Here is a 20,000-nt window from a genome sequence, read left to right on the forward strand (position 1 = left end):
TGTTTATATGGTCAGTCTCCTGGGCATTGTCCTAGTTGATAGGGCAATGTCACTGACACTTGTCTCTGCCTTTCATGAGCGACCTTTAAACCCATATAGACACATGAATTTCTGACCCATGAGAGCGTTGTTCTAAATACATCAGATTTTTGTTCAACTTCGAGTGAACATTTTTTTTTATTTAGGTAAATATATAACAGTTAATCTCAAACGTTTACCTTTAAAGGCTCATTTTTGCTTATTCTTATGATAGAAATTCGCTGAAAAAAAATCCTCAAACGTTTGCCTTTAAAGGCTCATTTTTGCTTATTCTTATGATAGAAATTCGCTGAAAAAAAATCAAAGTATATATATCATATGGTACCTCGATTTTATTCTCCGTAAATTCTATACTTTTAACCAAGATCCTGTATATAAGGCTACTTTATGACGAAAAAATTGCTTACCTTGAATATAAACGAGATTGAATTAGATGGATATCTTCACTTTGCCCTTCTTGCCTGAAGATAACTAAAAAAGTTACTTATATTATTTTATTTCCATCCATCAGACTGGTTTATGCCAATCGACTGCATGACATCGCCATGTCATGGAAATTTTGTTTCTGAATATCAGGTTAGAGTCGTCTCCTAACGGGAAAGCTTATAGAGAAGAGAGTACACACACATGCACACACGCGCGCACACATAGATATTTGTATGCATGTATATATATATATATATATATATATATATATATATCTTTCCGAGTGGGGATACCCTAACGTGTTGAAAGGGTTTGTGTATCACTGTAATTAGCAAAGCTGTACTAGTCACGGCCACCCGTACTAGCTCTGTATGTTGTGAGCCATCAGACTAAAGTCTCCCACCATCACCAATGCTCAATGGACAGCGTGGTAATGAAAACTAGTCAAACCCCAGACATGACTAAGGACATGTATTAAGCCATTGCCTAGCGGTGGACTAGAAACGGCTGCATTTGTTGTTATTGCTGGTCAGGACACCAGCCACCCATTGAGATACTACCGCCAGAGAGTTATGGGGTCCTTTGACTAGCCTGGCAGTACTACATTGGATCCTTCTCTCTGGTTACGGTTCACTTTCCCTTTGCCTGCACATACACCGAATAATCTGGTCTATTCTTTAAAGATTCTCATCTTTCCTCGTACACCTGACAACACTGAGATTACCAAACAATTCTTCTTCACCCAAGGGGTTAACTACTGCACTGTAATTGTTCAGTGGCTACTTTCTCTTGGTAAGGGTAGAAGAGACTCTTTAGCTATGGTAAGCAGCTTTTCTAGGAGAAGGACAATCCAAAATCAAACCATTGTTCTCTAGTCTTTGGTAGTGCCATAGCTTCTGTACCATGTTCTTCCACTATCTTGGGTTTGAGTTCTCTTGCTTGTGGGTACACTCGGGCACACTATTCTATCCTATTTCTCTTCTTGTTCTGTTAAAGTGTTTATAGTTTATATAAGAAATATTTAATTTAATGTTACTGTTAAGATATTTTAATTTTCCTTGTTTCCTTTCCTCACTGGGCTATTTTCCCTGTTGAGGCCCCGGGGCTTACAGCATCCTGCTTTGCCAACTAGGGTTGTAGCTTAGCAAATAATACACACACACACACACACACACACACATATATATATATATATATATATATGTGTGTGTGTGTGTGTGTGTGTGTGTGTTTGTACATAAGTAAACAGATAGGTAGATAAATGGATCAAGTAATCAAATGAGACTAAGGTGGTCCTCCATCTCTCGAGTATTAGCAAGATATCAACCTTAAGAGATGAAGTAACATAGCTATGCTATAATCGTCAATCATTGTAAACTACAAATTTCCTCTACCTTAGAAAGCTGAGCATCTCGCCCTTTCCCTTTTCATTTACTTCCTTTTGTGATCGGAAAACAAGAGTTCAGTTTTTATTACACTCCCGGATTTCCCCCCAACAATAGCCGATAACGTAAGTTACGGCCTATTCTTATTTTCATAACGGTCATGTGAGACCTTTATATCTTTTTTATTTTATTTTCTGTCTGTGGTTGCTGGGAAGTAAGTAGAAAGACTGTCCTTCGGGTTGACAACAGAATCTCGTGATAGATTGAGGCTTGGCCGATGGAACCGGATCATTGGTCTATGACGGCGAGTCCGTTATTTTCAAATATTTTCAAATCTTTCGAGAAGTGTCCGAGACGAACATTCGTTCTGGGTGTAGATTTGTTCTATGAGTATTATATAAATATATTATGTAAATATATTGTATAATTATTGTGTAAATATATTATACAAATTATTATGTAAAAGTTTAATGCTAACAAGCGCACAATAGTGTTTATTATTAACTTTTTTTCTCTTTGCTGCTGCAATACTGTGATGCTACATTGAACGTATGTAATGGGTATGATGGAAACTATCAGATATTTTAAGGAATTTGTAAACGTATTTTCATACTAGTGGTCTAGTGATCTTTTAAAAATGTCGAGAAGTGGTGTTAACAGCAAAAGTTTCTTAGGCATTGCTTTTATCTTCAGCAACACCAGAGAACGACAAGAGAAATAAAAGACAGTCAGGGACTCGGCATTCTCGTGTTTTGATCGTTGATTCGTGCTTTACCATTAATAATGATTGATGGGTTATAACTTCTGTTTTAACCCCGCCATAAAGATTTATTTTCAATTTTCCTCAAGCATGAGTTGTATTAGTTAAGTTAAACCGTGAAAAATTAGTTATATTGATTAAATTGAACAGTAAAAATGAGTTGTATTAACTGATCTGAACAGTAAAAAATTAATTGAATTAAATAATTTGAACTTTTAAAAAATTAGTTGTATTAATTCATTTCAACAGTTTAAAATGAGTTGAACAGTAAAAATTAGTTGTATGTATTAATTTTAACAGTTTAAGATAAATTGAACAGTAAAAATGAGTTGTATTAATTAATTTGAACAGTGAAAAATTATTTGTATTAATTGATGTGAATAGTGAAAGATGAGTAGCCTAGGTTAAACTAATTTCAACAGTTTAAAATGCGTTGTATTAATTACTTTGAACAGTAAAATAAAATTATTCATACTTTTTTCTCTTATGGAATCTTTTCAATGTTCTTTCTTATCTGTATTGAAGCCCAGGGTTGTTACATAGCATGCGACTAGATTTCATGCAGAAAGTCATGCTTTTTTTTTTTTTTTTTTTTTTTGTTCAATGGGTTTTTGAACGACCTTCTAGGCCACCATCTGATTCACACTCAATTGCAATGCATAACATCCATCGGTCATGCCATCTTTTTCTATATATATTTTTTTGCTACTTTTCACACACGGAGGCACCCTTACGGGCCACTGATTAGTTACTCTAAGACCCATTGTTTATTATGTCCTTCTGTTTAAACCCTTAATTTCTTCTATCGAAGAGTTGAGCAATAGTTATTATCTGTGTGTTGGCTAATTTGATGTGATGTGACACGTTTTAAGGTTAAACAAACTTTTTATTTTATATTTATTTCTGTAAAATCCTATTGTTTGCGGAAACCACTAACTTTTTCCTTTTATATTTTTTTGTTTTCAAGATATATTGTTATTCATGCTTACTGCAGCATATTTGACGTATCCGTTGATTGGTCTGAATCTATAGGTCCACGCCAGGCTCATTAATTATCGCAAGACCATATTATTTGCAATAAGGCCTGCGATTTCCAGGCCGTGAAGAGACGACCCAATAGCCTGGTACCAGAAAAGGTCAGACTGTCAGCTCTTCAAGCCAGACATATTTCAAGAGATCAAATTTACCCTTTTGAATTTACAAATCACCCATATTTTTTTGCTTGATCTTGGAATGGAAATTTTTTAGCAAACTAAAGATATCTTTTTAACTATCAAATGAGAAGGTTTTTTTTTTTTCTTTTATTAGAGAGAAAGTTTCCACATTCAACGATTCGAAATAAACGAAGTTTCCACCCGCCTGAGTTTGTTTACACCATGTTCCTTTCGACCGTCTGAACACATGTGACGACCTCGAGCATATCTGTGGTCATTTAGGCCATGGTATTAACAACATTATTTTCCAGATAACCCATTATTTATTTTTTGTTCCCTTTGAATGGTCACTTATCTATGTCTTCATCTTTTGTTTTAATAAAGAATTGTTTAGTAATTTACTTAGTACTTTGTGTATTGAGTAGACGAAGAACAACCGTTCAGAACATGAATAGAATTTGTTAAGTTGGAAAAAAACATAATCAGGAGGTTTCTTCTGGCCGTTGATATAATATTATAGTGGACTCGCATACACAATTTATATTTACTTTTCACACTACATTGAATTGAATGATGTTTACACATCAAGAATTAACTTTGATACTCTATTGAAATAACATTTAATTGATATTAGAATAGAATGTACATGATTACATTATAGCTGATTAATTATCAGTGTTGACATATCTACAATTAAGTCACAGGCTGACATAAGTCTTTTTGTAGTTTATATATGAAATCTCTGTTTTAATGTTGCTAATGTTTTTAGAATATTTTATTTTGTACATTACTTCTTGTATAGTTTAATTTATTTCCCTATTTTCTTTCCTCACTGGGATATTTTTCCCTTTTGGTAGAGCCCTTGGGCTTACATCATCTTGCTTTTCCAACTAGGGTTGTAGCTTAGCGAGTAATAATAATAATAATAATAATAATAATAATAATAATAATAATAATAATAATAATAATAATAATAATAATTACATTCAGTTAACAGACTGTGGGAACTGGGAGTTGCAGGGTTGTACATTTGAAAATACGTAAGAGAACTAAAAATAACACGTTCATTAAATTTCATTGTTGTTCTAGTTCAATAGCGAATGCTATAAAAAGTGACGAGACCGACAACGAGTCCCTGTAATGCTACAGCAGATCTTGAAGGTCCTTCAATTGTATTGCGTTTTACGAGGAAGGCTAACTACCGAATAGAAAGCTGTTGACTTTTTATCTTAACCCCCCTCCCCCCAAAAAAAAGGCTTACAATTATATGTTATTTATACTGCAGTTATAGTTGTTCGGTTGATACACAATAACAAATTTCTTCTGAGACTTCACGTTCTGGCATTTACACGGCTCAATGTTCCAGGTCAGATTTTCGGTTACGTTGATGTATATGAAATTCATTTAAGTTTTATTGTTTTTTAAGGTCTCTCTCTCTCTCTCTCTCTCTCTCTCTCTCTCTCGTCAGATGTAATCGACCGCTTGCTTATGCACCGAGAGACCCGCATACGCATATTTTTATGAATTGAGTGTATGTGTGTGTGTGTATATATATATATATATATATATATAATCATCATCATCATCATCAACAACAACAAATACAGCCATTTCTAATCCACTGCAGGACAAAGGTCTTTTTTCATGTCTGGGGTTTGGCCAATTTTCATCATCACGCTGGCCACTGTAGATTGGTTAAAGGAAACCAACTCATGATGATATATATATATATATATATATATATATTTATATATATATATTTATATTTATATATATATAAATATATATATGTGTGTGTGTCTGTCTGTGTGCGTGTGTATGTGTGTATTATTTCCTAGTCCTTGAATAAGATTAATTAAACTAGTGGCATTCTAGAACCGCAGAATTAATTAACCTTCCCTGAGGATTAACATTACGATAACTAAGTACATTTAAAAGATAATATACATAATAAAGAAAATTAATCGATTGGTAATTAATTTTATATATGTGGTATTTTCTTTACCCAGAAATTATAGCAAATTGAATTTCTCGAGACAAAAAAAGTTATATAGAGGGAAAAAATAGCGGCTGTCACCTAGTTGTTAGTTGGACATGCTATTAAACTTGTTTTTTTTTTTTTTTGTTTTTTTTTTTTATATGGCGGAAGAGTCAAAAGACAGCGGGGGTCTTTTAGGTGTTCACCCTTTAAGTACCTTCCTTGTTTAGATAGGTGTGAGTTAGCGGGCCTGACAACTTTACTATATAAAAGAATCGGTTTCAAGGTCATTTACTTTTTATATTATTGTATGAGAGGAAATTGCTCTCTCTCTCTCTCTCTCTCTCTCTCTCTCTCTCTCTCTTTGTATGGTGCTTTCAATGTACGTATATGGGCTTATACTAATATATATATATATATATATACATACAGTATATATATATATATATATATACATACTGTATATATATATATATATACATATATATATACATACTGTATATATATATATATATATACTGTATATATGATATAATATATATATATGTATGTATATACTGTATATATGATATAATATATATATACTGTATATATGATATAATATATATATATATATATATATACACTGTATATATGATATAATATATATATGTATATATTTATATATATATATATATATATATACTGTATATATGATATAATATATATATATATATACATATATATATATATATATATACTGTATATATGATATAATATATATATATATATACACTGTATATATGATATAATATATATATATATATATATGTATGTATTACTTGCTAGGATACAACCCTAGGTGGAAAAGCAAGATGCTATAAGCCCAATGGTTCCAACAGGGAAGAATAGCCCAATGAGGAAAGGAAATAAACTACAAGAAAAGTAATGGAGAAAATAGAATATTTTAAGTACAGTATATATATATATATATATATGTGTGTGTGTGTGTGTGTGTGTGTATCAACATTCGGAATAGTTTTGATGTTTTGAGATTTTTCTATCCCGATGAAATGTTTTGATTCATTTATTCTTTCATAAAATAAATATGTTTCTCCTTCGTGTTCTTCAGCAACTAACTGTCCTCCTAACTTTTTCGACAAAAACTTGACGACCATTAAACCCTTGTCGTTCAGTTAGCTCATGCATGTTGTGAAATATTTCTCCAAATATTGACTATCCTTTGTATTTGTATTTAGATCATCTTAGACTATACCATCATTAAGTTAGTACTTGATATGTAGTTCAGTCTAACGGTTTTGTCTTTAATTTCATAAGGCTTAATACTCCACAATATTCGAGACTACTATGAGATTCAGGGCCTCTGTAACACGGTTTTTTGGACTTTGCTCCTTATCAAAGCATCGGGTGTAGCTGAAAGTTGACATATGTATATTTTACAACCACACACAAATTTTGTCAGCATTATCAATAACCTAAACCCGATGGTTTTAATTTTTATAGAGTAAAAATGATCCAGCCGACGCCATGGCCAGTGATACCGAGCCAAGAGTCGAAAACATTCATTACGTAAGCAATGTAAACACCTTTGGACAAAATTTTGCCCCGCCCATCCACCAGACACCCATTCACCTTCTTCCATCTGCTCTGAAACCCATAGCAGTCAAGAATGGCTAACAGGATTTGGAATTGCCCCCGTGGTTGCAAACCTGCATTTTTCTTACGACTTGCAACTTTATACAGTCATGAGAAAGCCCTTGGCCATATCTATTATAGCCTGAATAGGTAATTATTCAGTTTCTAGTTTAAATCCAATGTTTATGGTCTGATTTGTATTTAGCGTAACATGATTATAATACTTGTAATGTCATTCAGGCTTTTGAACATTTCCATTAACTATTCACTATGCCACCAAGAGAGAGAGAGAGAGAGAGAGAGAGAGAGAGAGAGAGAGAGAGAGAGAGAGAGAGAGAGAGAAAGAGAGAGAGAGAGATTGTATGTAAACAGTCTTTATATAACTTTTTTTGTTAAAATAAGATTTTTGTGCTAAAATCTCCATCAGACCAACGGATCATCCGATATAATTTTTTTTCTTCTTCTTAGGCTATGTTTTGGACATGACTGCATTTTGTAAATAAATCATGAATAGTTTTAAGAGTTTTATTTGTACATCTAATGGGAATCTATAGAAGTAAAGTGAACATAATTCATTTATCCTTTAAAATATTTACTACATGTAGCAAAACAAATAGTAGTAAAGATGATAATGCAATGAAGGAATGATACCATACTTTATCTTTAGCTTCAACGTCGGCAATAACATACCCAGTTACCATAATTTGTCAGCTTAATGAAATAACCTATCATCTAATGTTAAACTTAATTTCTGAGGAGGCCATGGCTTATTGCACAGTGAAAAAACATGACAAAGACTTTATGAATGGCGGAACAATACATAGATGTGGGTGGGGTATCAGTGCTGGCGTAGTAATACTACTGTAACAGTACTGCCGCAACAGTAGAATGCACGAATTAAACGTTCAGGCCAACTGCTGGGATCATTGAGGATCATTTAGCACTTCTTACAACTACTCGAGAAATGAGTTTTTATAGCCAGAATTTGAATTTTCTGATCCAACAATGCCCATGATAGCCTTCAGTGTTATCCTGATTCATAACGAGGCCAAAGTGGGTGGAGTCTCATGAAGTCATCATTCTGACGATAATTATTGGTGAAGGTTTAAAGCGAAAATACGGTACCGGCTATCTTTTTTTTTTTTACAGTAAATAGGTAGGTAGATAGACAATGAATAAAAATTGCTTGACATTGGATATAGCAGTTATCAAATCAAGCTTGTCTACTACGTTTTTGAAAATTACCAACTATTCCATACACTTTGTCAATCTGCTTGTGACCTATAAAGTAGACTGTAATTTCTTAGGAAACTTATTTTGGGAGTTAGACAAATAATCGAAGTGTTTTTGTATTTATTAACATATTTTGTTCGTTTGTTCATTATGACAATTCTCAGTGGAGAGGTTTCAGAGTTCATAAAGGTGTACTGCTTTGCTTTTATTTACACTTTTGTGTTATTGTTGGCAGAGGTATAGCCTTCGTTACGTATAACCAATCATCGATCGAGAAAGAGAGAAGAAATGCCGTCATAAGTTACGTAACGAGTGCGTTCGAAACCTTTTCTCTGAGTAAGTTGGCCCGTCTTCAAAAATAGTCACTTTTACTTAATAAAGTACCAAATTTATTCAACCTACGTAATGCAGAATATAGTCAAAATTTATGTGTAGATATAATGTGCATTCTGAATAAGCGTTATATTTATGAAATTCATAGAAAAAAAGTTATTGCGAAAAAACCGTGTTACAGGGGCCCTGAATCTCATAGTAGTGTACGCGATCCGTTAAAAATGTCGGCTAAATATTTAGAGAGATTTGCACATAAGAGATTTAACCCTTCCCCTGTCCTAACTACCTCACGGCGGCGGTTTTGGCAATTTGTGGTAGATTGTCGTTCCTGAGTGGTTGCCGCTTTATTATATTGGGGAGATGTTTCATTCCAGCTGCTGACAGATTGTGGAATGACCATCCAAATTCAAAGGGTTGTGGTGGTGTATGTAGTAACGTCCCTCACTGATGATCGCCAGACTGGGGTTCGAGTCCCGCTTAAACTTGTTAGTTTCATTGGTCGCTACAACCTCACCATCCTTGTGAGCTAAGGAGGGCGGGGGTTTGGGGGAGCCTGTATGTCTATCTGCTGAGTCATCAGCAGCCATTGCCTGGCCCTCCTTGGTCCTAGCTTGGGTGGAGTGGGGGCTTGGACGCTGGTCATATGTATATATGGTTAGTCTCTGAGGCATTGTTCCACTCGATAGGGCAGTGTCACTGTCCCTTGCCTCTGCCATTCATGAGTGGCCTTTAAACCTTTGAATAGTCAAATCGATGGAAATGGAACTAAATTGATACGGAGACTTTTATGTTAAATAGGTTGACATCTTCCGTTTCGTAGTTTATACATAACTTCTCTGTTTAACAATGTCTTTTATCTTGATTTATTATTTTTTATATAATTTCTCATCTAAAGTTTATCATTTCATTTCATTACAGGGTGGCTTTTAAATATTTTTTTTTTTTCATTTTTCGTCGAAATCTTATTATTTCCTTTCCTCACGGGGAGGATTTTTACGACTGAAGACTTAATTTCCTTTCCCCATTGAGTGGCTTTTTAAAATAGTCCTTGGGTTTGTCGTATCTTTCATTGCCCACTAGGTTTGCAGCTTGGCTGTAAATGTCATGACAACAACAACAACAACAACAACAATAATAATAATAATAATAATAATAATAATAATAATTCTTTGCCCTTGCATTTCTTCAAGATCATCTTTCTTTCGCTTCACTGACTCGTTTTCATAAAAGTCCCTCTAGGCCACAATTCCATTAAGAGCACCAGAGAGAACTCGTCTTAAGTTTTTTTTTTTTTTCGCCATACTAATGTTTACTCTACATGTACCAAATTCCCCTGCCATTTTTATAAACGGTTGGTCAATTTAACAATACCGTTCATATCTTCACGCTTCGCTACTTTCTGTCCTTTTTTTTTCTCTCTCTCTCTCAAGATGACCATTGAACTTTAAGAACTTAGAAGCCTTATGTTGACCCTAAAATACCAAAAGGGCAGAGATTCTTCTCTCGTACTATCTTCAGAATCAGAGAATCGCAGAGGTGACTCCTAGTCCCAACCAGTTTATGTGCCTCTGGGGATCGATAAGAATTTATATATATATATATATATGCCAATTACATGGCTGGTATACAAAACACGCAAGTATTAAGAGACCTGTCAGTGTATATGTGTATCAACGTATTCCTGGTACACAGGGTTGGGGTGGCCGATATGGTAACGTCCCTGACTTGTGAACGCCAGACTGAGGTTCGAGTCCCACTCAAACTCGTTAGATCCTTTGATCACTGTAACCTTACCTTCCTTGTGAGCTAAGGATTGGGGGATGGTTTTGGGAACCCTATAGGTTTATCGACCTTGTCATCAGCAGCCATTGCCTGGCCCTCCTTGGTCCTAGCTTGGGTGGAGAGAGGGTTTGGGCGCTGATCATATGTACGAGTATATATGGTGAGTTTCTATGGCATTGTCCTGCTTGATGGGATAATGTCACTATCCCTTGCCTCTGTCACTCATGAGTGGCTTTTAAACTTTTAAACATGACCAATGAAAGAGTTGCAGCAAATATAAACTTTTAGTTGTTGTAATAGCTGGTGATTTTTTAATCGATTTGTAACTTTTAGGGAACTTCTTTCTTACTCTTACCATTAAAATAAATATATATATATATATATATATATATATATATATATATATATATATATATATATATATATATATATATGTGTGTGTGTGTGTGTGTGTGTGTGTGTGTATATATATGTGTATATATATAAAACTTTCATTTTAATCAATATTCATTAACTGTTTATCCTGTAAATACAAAATCTGCTGATTAAGGTCGTGTGAGAAGATTATTTACGTAATGATCATACTTCAGACTCAACACTTAATAAGACTGTATTAGGTGGACCTGATGATTACAAGTTAAACATCCTGCTAATTATGGTTCGTGGTTTCAAAGGTCACCAGGGTAAACTTCTTGCATTATTTAAAAGCCGGTGGCATATCGGACTCTTTCCCCATATGACTGAATTATTATTATTATTATTATTATTAGTAGTAGTAGTAGTAGTAGTAGTAGTAGTAGTAGTAGTAGCTAAGCTACAACCCTTGTTGAAAAAGCAAGATGTTTTAAGCCCAAGAGCTCTAATAGCGAAAAATAGCCCAGAAAGGAATTTAAGTTAGGGAATAAACGATGTGAGAAATAAGGAGCAATTAAAATAAGATATTTTAAAAACAGTAACAACATCAAAACACATATTTCATATATAAACTATAAAGATACCTATATCAATGTGTTCAACAAAAACATTTGCTGCAAGTTTGAACTTTTGAAGTTTTACGGATTCAACTACCCGATTAGGAATATCATTCCACAACTTGGTCACAACTGAAATAAAACTTCTAGAATACTGTCTAGTATTAAGCCTCATGATGGAGAATTCCTGACAATTAGAATTAACTGCAGGCCTATTACGAATAGGATGGACCTGTCCAGGAAGATCTGAATGTAAAGGATGATCAGAATTATACCAACCGTGTGTCACACGATCGTACATAGTTCATTTTGTGTATATATTATGCTTGTATCTTCGCTCTTCCCTCGCACTAAAAAGAACCAGAATAAACATGTCTGCTTTTCTCCTCTGTAACAGTGTCGATTTTTTAACATGAAAATTCTTGTTGCTTTGAGAGTTTGTATATAAAGGAGAGTGTTCTACAATATACTCATTCAGTTGCTTTCATCCTGCCTTTGAGTCACAACCTTCTCTCGGCCCGTCACGGAATTATGAAAAAATCTTATGAAACATACATAATGAGCTAATTGAACGTCGGTTCCTTTTCTGCGACAGTGTTAATCAAACATTGGATCTTTATTGGATGATTTTCTCCCTCGTAACTTTCCTCAAAAATAAAAAGAAAAGAAAAATGAATAACTCGCCTTTGAAGTCTCGTGGTAAGCTTAATGTATACACATCGTTTCATTGACCTTTAAAATCACATTTTTTGTTGAGGTATCACGATGTCACATTGCATATTTTCTCGAAAATAGTTGAAAATTCGAAAATAATTGAAAATTTGAAAAATGGAAAATGGTTATTTCCAAAATAGTTGAAAATTCCTTAATAGTTGAAAATTTGAAAATAGTTGAAATTTAGTGGTGATGGTATTATGTTAATGTTGAATGTTGTAATGCCTTAATTTATGTAATTTATGAATTTTCACATTTTTATGATTTTTCTTTCCTTACATAATGCTGTTGGTTCGGTGGAAGCCTTCTAAACAAGTTTTTTGCCTGTTTGATTTGATCCTTCTGAACGTGATCAAATAATGATAACAGTAATAATAATAATGATATAGATAAAATTAATGATGATTGTAGTGATGGAGATGATAGCGATAATGGTAGTTATGATAACTATTGTTATTGTTGTTGTTATTTGGTGGGGGCGTTTTTAAACTTTTTAGTAAATACAAAGACACATCTCTCATAATTTTCAAGTGGGAATATGTGGTTTCCAACTACATCAGATTTCATGCGTATGAATGTATGTACTTATGTATGTATATGAAAAGATAGACTGGGAAATATAGAGCGACGACGAATCAATATTCCTCTTTAAAAACAGGAACATAAGTATTTTTTTCTAAATTCTTTCCGCTAGAAATGGACTGGGTCCTTTGACTGGCCAGACGTATTACATCAGATCCCTTTCTCTGGTTACGGCCTATTTTCCCCTTGCCTAAACATACACCGAATATGTTAGCCTATTTTTCCCGTTATGAAAGATGCACTTCAACACGTGTACAACCTTTTTTTTTTTTTTTTTTTTTTTTTTTTTTTTTTTTTTTTTTTTTTTTTTTTTTCCACTGCTTACTCGCCAGTTATCTGAGTTGGTATGATTGGAATGCAATCGTCCCCAGACAATTCTGAAAAATTGCGACTCGCACGTCAGACTTGCAGCCATCAACTGGTCGCAAGAAATCAAGAAGTTTAATTGTCCGTCTTCTTTAATGCATCTGTTCAGAGGGCAAATGAATGACACTTTTTGCTGAGCCTCTGTCGACGGTATTGATGATTAAAATGGTATGTTGGGATTTTTATGAGACAGGCACGGTCCAGGGACGTGGTTTTATTATTATTACGTTTAATTGCTTTGTAATAAATCGAAACTATTCTGGTGCTGCAGGATTTTCTTAATGTGATGGTATGTTTTCTTTGCTTTCATCCACCTTTTATTATTATTATTGGCTTTATGAATTATGTGCTTTTCGGGGAAATTATTTTTTTTTTTTCGTAATAATAACTGCATACAAATTTAGTTGATTCACATTTGATCTTTTTTAACGAATCCTATATTTGTAACTAATTAATACATGTTATCAGTAAAGCTGATAGTTTGTCGAATAATTGTTAAATAATAATTTTTGAATAGTCTTTATTTAGTTATCAGTAAAGTTGATATTTTATCAAATAATTGTTAAATAATAATTAAAAATAATTCTTGATTTGGTTATTAGTAAAGCTGATAGTTTGTCCAATAATTGTTAAATAATAATTGAAAATAGATCTTGATTTGGTTATCAGTAAAGCGGGTACTTTCTCGAATAATTATTAAATGATAATTTAAAAAAGAAAGAAAGAAATCCTGTTAAGCAAACACTTCGTGCAAAAAAATCCAACCTTTCTTTAATATACAAAGCGAAATCGTGGATGTTAGGAACTTGTAAACACTGCCTAATCTCCCTCCATCGAAAGCATTGCCGTCAATAAAGATTCTTATGTAAATCCAGAGACAGGCACGAGATCCTATAATACGCCATGATTATGGTGTTACCAATTTTACTTACATGATGCTTCTCTCGCAATAAGCTAGAGCAACAATTACCGTCAAATAGATAAGTGCTTGCGGTCTTGAAGCCATGTGCTCTGCCAGCCAGACATGGCAATTATCTGTTTACTTAAATTATGCTATCTTGTTTAATAAAGAACTTTGTCTGGAGTCATGGTATCAAATTAATCTGTTCTGTGCACATAAAGCTCTAATATCGGTAATCGTTATTCTTACAGATTTCCATTTGCATTTATTGATAAAGGGTTAACGACTTCAATTCTCGGCGTCAATGACCTTAGATGTCAGGATGTCAGGAAACTTCAAATCCATAAATAACGATTTCAACATGCTCTTCTGCCTTGCCCATCTTCATATTATTATATTCTGTTCTTGGTTTGCCCTTCTCATTTTCATCACCATATGTATAGAAGTGGAAGTTCAATAATTCATCCATTTGCATAACAAGTCTTTTTCCACGAATTATACTTTTGCCTTCATTTCACCATACCTCCAAGCATCTACTGTACATCTTATCCAGAAGTCCTTCAGGATTGCCATGTCTTTGGGTTAATGTCCTGACACGAGAAATAAAAAAAAAAAAAAATAGCTCTTCCCGTATTTACATAAACTTAGATATGTATTTTTAAGATACATGTTTATTCATGTAGATCTTGAGGTCTAGATATTAGAGAAGTACAGTTAGACACAGCAATTTCTGGCACACCCCACTTTGAGGAAGTGCACCCACACCCGTACTGATTGGATAGTAACCAAACAGATAAATATAGGGAGAGATTGCATCAGTAGTGGGAGGGGTTACATACAGGAACTCTCCGCTCAGTAATGGTATGAGAGGGTGTGCTTCCTCGAAGGAACGTTTGCAGGAACTCCTGTGTCCAACTGTACCTATTTAAACTTGTTTTCTTACACCATGTTCAACATTATCCGACGATAATAACTCGTTCGTTTTACCACCAATTATCTAGTCTATTGTGGTATTAAACAACGCTGGGTCTGGTCGGTTATTAGATGGGTGACCACGAGGCGAAAACTTAACCCTTGATTATCCGTGGAGCAAGGTTAGTGCTAACAGCCTGTTCCCATGAATAATCCCCCCACCCCAAAAAAGAAGAGTAGCGCCAGTAAAGGCTATCTTTCCTCTTTGTAAGGGTAGAAGAGACTCTTTAGCTATGGTTAAGCAGGTCTTCTAGGAGAAGGACACTCCAAATTCAAACCTTTGTTCTCTAATCTTGGGTAGTGCCATAGCCTCTGTACCATGGTCTTCCACTGTCTTGGGTTAGAGTTCTCTTGCTTAAGGGTACACTCGGGCACACTGTTCTGTCTTATATTTTATTTCTCTTCCTCTTGTTTTGTTAAAGTTTTTATAGTTTATAAAGTGGTATTTATTTTAATGTTGTTGCTCTTCTTAAAATATTTTAATTTTCCTTGTTCCCTTTCCTCACTGAGCTATTTTCCCTGTTGGAGCCCCTGGGCTTGTAGCATCCTGCTTTTCCAACTAGGGTTGTAGCTTAGCAAGTAATAATAATAATAATAAAGTTGGGAAAACTTAGTTATTGAATTTATTAGGAAGAAAATGTTCCTTCATTACCAAATTATGAGAAGGATCTCTAAGACATATAGTTTTTATTTTCGTTGTACCAATACTGAAATGGTTGAAATCAATTTTAAGTCGGTTATTTTTTCATTATACAGAAAATTATATGTATTTTTCAAACCTACTCGCTGAGTCTCTTAATCAAACAGCAGTTTATTGGTGAACTTCTAAAGGGAGGTCCTTGTAAGAGGACTACTAAATTAGGCTTTGTCATCGGGGAGGATGTATCAGGCAACCGACCCCTTAATGTAAGGATAGCGGTGGGTAAATAGGATATTGACATTTGAGTAGGCACAAGTCAGTGAAACGAATCATTAGGTATCCTATTCTGGTTAACGCTGTAATTATAGTCAATTTTTTTTAGCGAGGCAGATTTGGACCGACTCGCAGAGGTGCCCTTTTAGCTCGGTAATTTTCCTAATAGCTGATTGATCGGAAGTATTTTTGTCCGAATACTTCCAACCAATCAGCTATCAGGAAACTTTTCCCAGCTAAAAGGGCACCCCTGCGAGTCGGTGCAAATCTGCCCCACTAAAAAAAATTGACTATACTAGTTTGCTGAATACTCAGATATGCTAAACGCCGTCAATAAATGAAATCTTCTACCATTAGGGGATGTTGGGTGTTGGACTAGCAACTTCATCCTGAATTTTTTCGTAAATGATAGGTATGTTCTGAAACAATTTGTTCCTTGAATAAAGGCTTTTATAAGTGTGAGTATATATATATATATATATATATATATATATATATATATATATATATATATATATATGTGTGTGTGTGTGTGTGTGTGTGTGTATATATATATATGTATATATATATATATATATATATATATATATATATATATATATATATATATGTATATATATACTGTATATATATATATATATATATATATATATATATATATATATATATATATATATATATACTGTATATATGTATATATATATATGTATATATATACATATATATGTATATACTATATATGTATACATATATATATATGTGTGTATATATACACACACACATATATATATATATATATATATATATATATATATATATATGTGTGTGTGTGTGCGCGCGCGCGCAATGTATGTGTGTATGCAAACAAGGTGGGCCAAAAGTAGGGTTACATTTAACACGTAGACATGTTATATCTCATATAGACATTTATTTACATACATTAGACATTTTACAATGAACATTTAATCTCTCAATATGTATAGCCTACATATAAATAGTATGCTTTATATATATATAAATATATATATATATATATATATATATATATATATATATATATATATATATATATATATATATATATATATATATATTACCTCAAAGTTGAATATCTGCTAGCGAACAACGCAGTAATGCTCGCCTGATATCATCAGTTAAAAAGGGAAAAGATAAAAAAAAAATCTGTAGCCGACAATTACGACGAGGTCAGAGAAGTTCATGTTGGGATAAAAACAAGATCACTCCTTGACGGTTGACGGCCGGCTTACCAGAGACACGGGAGAGAAAGAATGTTTCGTCAAAAGAAAATCTAAGAATATATCCATTTTATCTTTCTATTCATTCATGTTCGTTTTATCATTCTATTCATTATTGTTTATCTTCTTATCTATCAATTGATCTTCGTTTTATCTTTCTATTCATTCTTGTTTATATTCTTGTCTATCAATTCATCTTCGTTTTATCTTTCTATTCATTCTTGTTTATCTTCTCGTCTATCAATTCATCTTCGTTTTATTTTTCTATTCATTCTTGTTTATCTTATTGTCTATCAATTCATTATCATTCTATTCATTCTTGTTTATCTTATTGTCTATCAATTCATCTTCGCTTCATCTTTCTGTTCATTATTGTTTATCTTATTGTCTATCAATTCATCTTCGTTTAATCATTCTATTCATTATTTTTTATCTTCTTGTCTATCAATTCATCTTCGTTTCATCATTCTATTCATTATTGTTTATCTTCTTGTCTATTAATTCATCTTCGTTTTATCATTCTATTCATTATTGTTTATCTTCTTGTCTATTAATTCATCTTCGTTTTATCATTCTATTCATTATTGTTTATCGTCTCGTCTATCAGTTCATCTTCCTTAATGGGAGGGATCCACGATTATGTGTTTGTACATTTGTGGTCTTGGTATTGCAATTTTGCCAAGATTCCTAGCAGTAATTTTATATTTATTTGAGAAGCAGGTCTTCTGAAAGCTATTTAACTTTTAAAAGGACATCTTCGCTCTTATGGTTTTAAATTTGATATATATATATATATATATATATATATATATATATATATATATATATATATATATATATATATATATATATATATATATATTTTTTTTTTTTTTTAATTTATTTATAATGACCTTCGATGTCAGGTTGCCAGAAAACTCAAAATTAATCAATCAATCGCCTTTCTTCATGGGATAAATCTACACTTAAGTGTCTGTCCTTGACAGCGTACTCTTCGCCAGACTGCTAAATTGGATGTTATTCTGTGACTGTATTTCATCATTGTTATTGTAATTATTGTAGTGTGGCCATAATCGGAGACTTCAACAATTAGAGTTATGAGGATGTCTTCTAAAACTTTATTGCAAATTGACAGTAAGTTATAAAACGCATATATCATAATTTAACCTTGGTCTACAGTATATCGAGATTTCATCTTAAGTACAGAATATTGCTCTCTCTCTCTCTCTCTCTCTCTCTCTCTCTCTCTCTCTCTCTCTCTCTCTCTCTCTCTCTCTCTCTCTCATAACAAGTGCCCATATGTTTGAAGATTTGAGTTTTGTCCATTCTCATTACTTTTTCTAGCAATGCCATTTTCTGTAGCCAAGTGATCATAATGATGGAAGGACTCTCAGTGCTGGTTATGTATGTTATGTATGTCGACATAACCTTGTTACCCTTTGTGTGTGTGTGTGTATTTGCCATCGCTTACCGGAGCTATTCAATCGATGCTGATATTGTATCCAAGTCCACTGTACTTCAAAGAGCTTATAACTCCAAACCTAACAGTTACTCTTCTTTTTTTAAATCTTAAAAAAGAAAAAAAACGACGATATTATTTGTAAGAAAACTATAATTCCGGTCACTGACTCCTTAAACGGATGTTGTGGCGAACTTTTAGACTAATCTTGCGAAAAGTCTGCCATTTTTGAGATAATGATGCTTTTTTGCAGACGATCAAAATTTGTAGCGAAGATAACGTTGCAACCGCCGGTCTGCAATTGCATGTAGTTGAGTAACCTCACACTTAATGAGTTTCGAGATGAGTTAAGATAAACATTAAATTTGAAAAGACAATAGAAAAAAATGCTGTTTTAGTTCCGACTACTATTTTTGTTAAACACAAGAATTTAAACTATAATTTATTAAATTAATTTTATTCAAATTATTTAAAGGAAATACTTAATATCGTTTTCTTCATAGATAAAACATTTTAAGTGATATTTAGAAAAAAGAAAATTTTAAATGGTAGATCGACTGTTCCAAAATATAGTATCTGCACTAATTGTTCCTTTTTATTCTTGGGATTTTTTAATTGATTGGTACTAACCTAATGTATTTATCTTATGATGCAAGTTTTTTTGTAAGAACCTTAAATCTCAATCCGTTTCATAAGATATATATTTTCGTTGTCGTTGGAATAACAGTTTTCAACAAAAGAAACAGGTTGATTTTATATATATATATATATATATATATATATATATATATATATATATATATATATATATATATATGTATATATATATATATATATATATATATATATATATATATATATATATATATACATATATATATATATATATACATATATATATATATATATATATATATATATATATATATAAGTAAATAATTCATGTGTGTTTATATGTGTATGCATGTATCCCTTTTTGAGTAGGGATACCTTAACGTGGTGAAGGGGTTTGTGTATTGCCATGATCAGCAAAGTTATACTAGTCAGGGCCGCTCATACTAGGTTGGTTTGCTGTGAGTGAGCAGACCAAAATCTTGCACCATCGCTAATCCTCATTGGCCAGTGTGATTAAGAAAACTGA

General features: G+C 32.9%; 1 protein-coding gene across 3 annotated transcripts in view; it reads left to right on the top strand.

Annotated features, from left to right (window-relative positions):
• Positions 1-20,000, top strand: part of LOC137652226 (uncharacterized) — an 81,187-nt gene that overhangs the window by 29,554 nt on the left and 31,633 nt on the right. The window lies entirely within an intron of this gene.

Source organism: Palaemon carinicauda, chromosome 13, assembly GCF_036898095.1.
Source record: "Palaemon carinicauda isolate YSFRI2023 chromosome 13, ASM3689809v2, whole genome shotgun sequence".
Taxonomy (NCBI): domain Eukaryota; kingdom Metazoa; phylum Arthropoda; class Malacostraca; order Decapoda; family Palaemonidae; genus Palaemon; species Palaemon carinicauda.